Here is a 7,721-nt window from a genome sequence, read left to right as displayed (position 1 = left end):
CTGCACTTGAAGAAACTTTCAAAGTTCTTGAAATTTTCGGGATTGACTGAACTTCATGTCTTAAAGTAATGATGGACTGTCATTTCTTTTTGCTTATTTGAGCTGTTCTTGCCATAATATTGACTGGGTCTTTTACCAAATAGGGCTATCTTCTGTATACCACCCCTACCTTGTCACAACACAACTGATTGGTTAAAATGCATTAAGAAGGAAAGAAATTCCACAAATTAACTTTTAACAAGGCACACCTGTTAATTGAAATGCATTCCAGGTGACTACCTCATGAAGCTGGTTGAGAGAATCCCAAGAGTGTGCAAAGCTGTCATAAAGGCAAAGGGTGGCTACTTTGAAGAATCTCATATAAAATATATTTTGATTTGTTTAACACATTTTTTTGGTTACTAGATGATTCCATATGTGTTATTTCCAATGGTGATTTTAGCATGTAAATCTTGGTGGGGAAAAAAGAAAAGTGGGATGCATGTCACTACATATAAAAACATAGCTGATATGGCAGACTTGCTTATACAAATGTGGTTTCTACTGACAATTGAGATGTACAAACTATGTCATAAGGGGACGACGAGCGGATCAGAAGCAATCTGTAATTTCTATTAAGACATTCATGTGCGAGCTAGGACGGACGTAGTCAATATAACTATTTGTTCAGCACTTTTAAAATGTACAGCGACACAATTCAGAACATGAGCCATTCTTACAGTGTACAACAAGTCAGAACCGTAGGATAAATAAAGGGGGCATATAAACAGACAATGAAAGGTCTTACAATATTCAATGATTACATTTCTCTAAAACAGGTTATAGGCTATTTGTGCACCACCAAGTTAGAACAGTAGGTGAAATTAAGAGGTGAAAAATAGACCACATTGTTAGGGTGAGGCACATTTCAACGCCGTTTTGGGCTTTGCGTGTCAAAAAAGATACACGTCATATAACACTATTTGACGCGTCAACACAGTTCTATTATATAATGTTGTGTGTAATGAATTTGCAGCCAAGCGCCACCACTACTATCAGTAGCACTGTCAAAGCTGTACAAAACAAAACAAAAAGTCTACAAACAAGCAAACACACCGGCCACGAACGATGTGTTTACAATATCGGGTTGGTGAAAATAGACCAAATTATTAGGGTGAGGCTGTCACGGTAGTCGTAGAGAGGAGGAGGAGCGGACCAAAGTGCAGCGTGTGTGTCGTTACACATTTTATTTACACTGTGAAACTATGCAAATACATATAAATAAACTGAATAACAAAAACAACAAACCGTGACGCAGAGTAAACATACACGTACTCAACAACAATCTCCCACAAACTCAGGTGGGGGAAAAAAATAAAAAACTACTGAAGTATGATCTCCAATTAGAGACAACGAGGACCAGCTGCCTCTAATTGGAGATCATCCCAAACAAAACCAACATAGAACTACAAAACTAGAACCTGACAACATAGAAATAGAAAAACGTAGGGAAAAAACCTGTCACGCCCTGACCTACTCTACCATAGAAAATAACATATTTCTATGGTCAGGATGTGACAGAGGCACATGGGCTGCTAACGTCTTACTAAATAACATACACTTAGCATTACTTTCTTAGCTACAGTATACATATCTCCCTGGCATATTACATCATTTATGCAGCAGCATACAATACATTTTTGGACTCAACTTGTGAAGGAAGCGCAGCAGTCCTTTGTCATCAAAGTCTGGCATTCTCTGGATTTATGGTGGGAACTTGGGGGGACAAAAACACAGCCATTCCATTGAATAGCAGGCTAACGTTAGTGGTTTCTATAATTTCTCTTCATTATTTCTCTTCATATGACAAGGATTAAAAAGGATTTGCCAGTAGATTCTCGACTTGACGACAACTGATAATGACTGCTAGCTAAGACTTTGAAAGTAAGATGTTGACATGATCAGTCCAATCAAAGCTACTGTAGATATAACGTGGATTGATGTCATTCTATCTGTGGCCAATGACGTTGAGCCTTCTTGGATGGGCACTTCAAATGTAACTCTATGGCAGAACTATAGAGGGGCTAACATATTCAAGCTCTAACCTTAGAATTGGGGGTGACGTACTGTCCCATGAGTGACAGAAAACTGAGCCAATGAGGAGCAACGCGCTTTCTGCTGGCTAGCCCCACCACCACAGAGAGCACTGAGCTAGACTGAAACACCTGCATGTTGGAGCTGCTTTACCTAAAGAAAACAAAGCAGAGACCATGTTCGTATCCGGCTTTATTAACTCAATTACATTTTTTTTTTTTTTTTACATTGTTTGCAAACTGATACGTGACAAGTATTAATGCTAAAATAACAAGCAAAACAGGCAAGCCCCCCCCCCAAAAAAAAGTGTTCGTTTTTTTAAAAACTTTTTCTAAATTGTGGTGCTCAAAACTGCCCCAACTGCCCTGAAAGTTGGGTCGCCACTGGATATTTCATAGTTTTGATGTCTTCACTATTATTCTACAATGTAGAAAATAGTAAAAATAAAGAAAAAAAAAATGTTTTTACTGGTACTGTTTATATTGATAGACCAAAGTATAATCTATCATACCATGTAAAGGAACAACCTAATTTTTATGGATTTTAAAAAAAGTCTACAATGCAACTAACTGGATAGCACTATTGAATGTTCCAGGGCTAATTTCGTTAGCGTTTTGTTTTTCTAGATTTAGAACATAAAACAACATTTATTAAGCAAACATCATCCTTTAGGCCTAGCACAGAAAATACTTCCATTGTTTAAGCATATATATATATATATATTTTTTTAAACGTTTATTTAACAAGGCAAGTCAGTTAAGAACAAATTCTTATTTACAATGACCTAGGCCTAGGAACAGTGGGTTAACTGCCTTGTTCAGGGGCAGAAATAAAGATTTTTACCTTGTCAGCTCAGGGGTTCGATCCAGCAACCTTTCGGTTACTGGCCCAACGTTCTAAACACTAGACTACCTGCTGCTCTCGTATGTCACAGAACAGTGATTAAAAGATTTTTTCAGAATATTCAAAATAAAAATATTGACTCTATCAGTGACGGAGTTGACAACAGATATTCAAAACAGACATATTTTTGCCTCTAAACATTTAAGTTCAATACAAACATTTGTAAAATATGGAAAATGATTCATTTGAAAATCCCCAGTAAAAACAACTGTTCTATGGGAACTTTTAGCACTCTGACAGACTAGATTTTTTAAGGGAGTGTCGTTGTACTTCTTCATTCAAGTGGTATAAACAGTAACAATTTCGTTTTTTTCTCAGTTACTTCATGACTCTAAAACCTAAGTAAATGTAACATGGTTTGAAACAAAAATTCATATTTTAAATCAGGTTGTTAGAGTTGATCACGGTGACCATGGTGATTCGAATATGGTTTGTTTAAATCTATCAAAAGTGTTGCACTATGACGTACTGACGACGTAAATAAGGGGTCCGTGTGATATCTGTCACGCCCTGATCTGTTTCACCTGTTCCTTGTGATTGTCTCCACCCCCCTCCAGTTGTCGCTTATTTTCCCCAGTGTATTTGTCCCTGTGTTTCCTGTCTCTCTGTGCCAGTTTGTCTTGTATGTTTCTAGTCAACCAGTATGTTTTCCCCCGTGCTCCTGTTTTCTATTCTCTTTTTCTAGTCTTCCCGTGTTTTGACCCTTGCCTGTTTTTTCTGGATTCCGTACCCACTTACCTGACCCTTCTGCCTGCCCTGACATCGAGCCTGTCTGCCACTCTTTACCTCTTGGACTCAGAATCTTGGTTTTGACCTTTTGCCTCTCCACGACCATTCTCTTGTCTACTCCTTTTGGATTATTATAAATAAACTACAAATACCATCTGGCTTTGTGCCCTATATAGCTGTCCCTGCTTATTCCTAACTAATTTAGGATTTTTAGACAAATTTGACGGAGTAAACCAAATCTCCAGACACATGTTTTTAGGAATCACAGTTTTGAGAGAAATATTCTTTAAAAGGTCATGAACAGTCCAAATCATGTTCTTCATGAAATGTGATGATATTTTGGATGAAACCAGATCAAAGTGTAATGACCAAAGTATGAAAAATAACTGTTGTTTCTACACTGATGAAGTTTGATCCTAAAGTCATTGGTCCCCCCCCCCCCCGCGTCAAACACTTGGATTCATTATTAAGGTGACATCACCTTAACTCTCATTTTAATACACCAATGGTAACATGGTATTCTCGTAACTAATTTAAATAACTACCGCCTTGTAACCAACATTGGAGAAGATGTGTTTGCAGAGGGGTGTGGTTTATATAACTACATAGCTACTCTACTGGTGTCACAATTTGACTGTAGGGTGTCAGCAAATATAATACAACATTTAGCCTATTAATTTATGGCAAATACACTTATGTTTCCCCTTTCATCTGTGTCTGGTGTTAGCTAGATACTGGCTAGCTAGGTCTTCATCTGTCTGGTGTTAGCTAGTTACTGGCTAGCTAGGTCTTTATCTGTGTCTGGTGTTAGCTAGTTACTGGCTAGCTAGGTCTTTATCTGTGTCTGGTGTTAGCTAGTTACTGGCTAGCTAGGTCTTCATCTGTCTGGTGTTAACTAGTTACTGGCTAGCTAGGTCTTTATCTGTGTCTGGTGTTAGCTAGTTACTGGCTAGCTAGGTCTTTATGTCTGGTGTTAGCTAGTTACTGGCTAGCTAGGTCTTTATCTGTGTCTGGTGTTAGCTAGTTACTGGCTAGCTAGGTCTTTATGTCTGGTGTTAGCTAGTTACTGGCTAACTAGGTCTTTATGTCTGGTGTTAGCTAGTTACTGGCTAGCTAGGTCTTTATGTCTGGTGTTAGCTAGATACTGGCTAGCTAGGTCTTTATGTCTGGTGTGAGCTAGTTACTGGCTAGCTAGATCTTTATCTGTGTCTGGTGTTAGCTAGATACTGGCTAGCTAGGTCTTCATCTGTCTGGTGTTAGCTAGTTACTGGCTAGCTAGGTCTTCATCTGTGTCTGGTATTAGCTAGTTACTGGCTAGCTAGTTACTGGCTAGCTAGGTCTTTATGTCTGGTATTAGCTAGTTACTGGCTAGCGAGGTCTTTAGCCAGCATGGAACAAAAGGAGGGTAAGGGTCGTTCAAAACTCAAGTCAACACATCCGTCAGTGCTGCTGTATCACAAGAGACATGCCAAAATGAGAGATGTATAAAACATTTTTGACATAATTGATGCATTTTCAATGCTGTTTGAGTTGCTTTGTGTATCGCCACATTAGTTTTGACATGATATTACTGCAACACTGCTCACTGCATCCAAGTTGCTTGACATCGGCTTTTCAAAGAGCAGGTCAGTCAAGTCGAGCTCAGCCTGTCTTTTCAAACTCCCTAGTAAGTTAGCCATGAGAGAAAAGGTATTTTTCTCAGATCTTTAGCATTTCTATCCAAAACAAATAATATGGGTGATGTTTTACTCAATAGGCTATTTTACATGTGGAATCAGAATGACTGTTTGGGGCTTTTAAAGTTACAGAGGGCTAGAAACTACATCAGATCATTTGTCAGTTCACATTACTGCCTGTTTTTGGTGGTTTTTAAACACTTTTTTGGAGAGTTTGAAATTGCGATCCTTTGCGCCGGACAAGGGCATTTCCAGGCACAGAACCGACATTGAAAATAAATGTAAAAAACAAGTATTTTACCTTATAAAATTCCCCTAAATGTACATTTTAAGCTCAAATAATGCAACAACAACAATAAAAAAATAAATATAAATAAAAAGTTCCGCTGCTGTTCAAGGACTGTCCTGACTTTCAACAATCTCTAATCGCTAATTTCCTGCTATTCTAAACATTTTGCCATGAGGCTGAGAGAAAATGTTTCAGTTTTAAAGCTAATTTCCTGCTATTCTAAAAATGTTTTTCATGGCATATGAAGTGTTCATATGCTATCTGACTAGGCAACAGGATAGATAATAGACAGTAGCATATGTGATGAGTCAAAATAGTTGGTGACACTTTACTTGAAACCCAGTGTCATGTTATTTATTTAACCTTTATTTAACCTTTATTTAACGAGGCAAGTCAGTTAAGACCAAATTCTTATTTACAATGACGGCCTACCGGGGAATAGTGGGGTTAACTGCCTTGTTCAGGGGGCAGAACGACAGATTTGTACCTTGTCAGCTCGGGGGGGGATTCGATCTTGCAACCTTTCGGTTACTACAGTAGTCCAACGCTCTAACCACTAGGCTACCTGCCGCCCCACAGTTATAACCATGTCATAATATGTCATAACAGCTGACATAACTTGTCATAACCTGTCATAATATGGCCCAAACACTGTCATAAAATAACGCAGTATATGTCACAACAGGTCTAAATATATCTCTTGATAATACTATAATAGGTTATGACAGGTTATGTCAGCTGTTATGACATTATAAAGGGTTACCGAAGAGTTAGTGCCAAAAGGGTCAATGCAGATAGGTAAATAGTTAACCAATAGCTACCCGGACTAACTATTTATCAGTCTTATGGCTCAGGGTTAGCAGCTGTTCAGGGTCCTGTTGGTTCCAGACTTGGTGCATCGGTACCGCTTGCCGTGTGGTAGCAGAGAGAGAACAGTCTATGACTTGGGTGGCTGGAGTCTTTGACCATTTTTAGGGCCTTCCTCTGACACCGCCTGGTATAAAGGTTCCGGATGGCAGAGAGCTTGGCCCCAGTGATGTACTGGGCTGTACGCACTACCCTCTGTAGCGCCTTCCTCTGACACCGCCTGGTATAAAGGTTCCGGATGGCAGAGAGCTTGGCCCCAGTGATGTACTGGGCTGTACGCACTACCCTCTGTAGGGCCTTCCTCTGACACCGCCTGGTATAGAGGTTCCGGATGGCAGGGAGTCGGCCCCAGTGATGTACTGGGCTGTACGCACTACCCTCTGTAGGGCCTTCCTCTGACACCGCCTGGTATAGAGGTCCTGGATGGCAGAGAGCTTGGCCCCAGTGATGTACTGGGCCGTACGCACTACCCTCTAGCGCCTTGTGGTTGGATGCCAAGCAGTTGCCATACCAAGCGGTGATGCAGCCACTGTACTCCACGCTTTGTACATAAATATTTGACAGGAAGTGATTTAAAGCCTTCTCTTGTTAACAGTGGTGTTTTGTTTCTGTATTCTGTTGCAGCGAATCGTGAGGCCAGCGCAGCCTGTCTTTGGTTGGCAGACTTGTTCATTAGCTTACAATACTAAGTTATTGATGAGTGATCAACATACAGTCAAAGAGCAGGCCTGGCTAATATTTGTGTCATGTGTTTCATGTATTTTGTAGAAGTTAAACCATATATATGTGTGTGAGTGAACATTTATAAGAGGGTTCCCCATTCTGCGGGTGGTTTTATTTGGCCCCCAAAGTTTTCTAAAAAATATATATTTATATAAATGTGTGAAATATTTATTGTTGGACATAAAAAGACTGTAAAAACACAAGGAAATCAGCTCCAACGGATTTTAATTTAAGTAATCTGTTGCCAAGTATTCCCACGGATAATAGAAAGACACGTGATCGTATACAAATGTAAGGAAGGTTAGAAAATATTATGTTTTAGTCAAACATTATATCTGTTTGGGATTTTTGCACTCTACAAATTATTGATAATTATCTTCCGGTCCCCTGACCATCTGCTTTAGACAAAATCTAGTTGATGATCCCTGATTTATACTGTGTGTGTGTGTGTACACATTTAT

The sequence above is a fragment of the Salmo salar genome, chromosome ssa23, assembly GCF_905237065.1.
Source record: "Salmo salar chromosome ssa23, Ssal_v3.1, whole genome shotgun sequence".
NCBI classification, from domain to species: domain Eukaryota; kingdom Metazoa; phylum Chordata; class Actinopteri; order Salmoniformes; family Salmonidae; genus Salmo; species Salmo salar.
Note: the sequence above shows the minus strand (reverse complement) of the source record.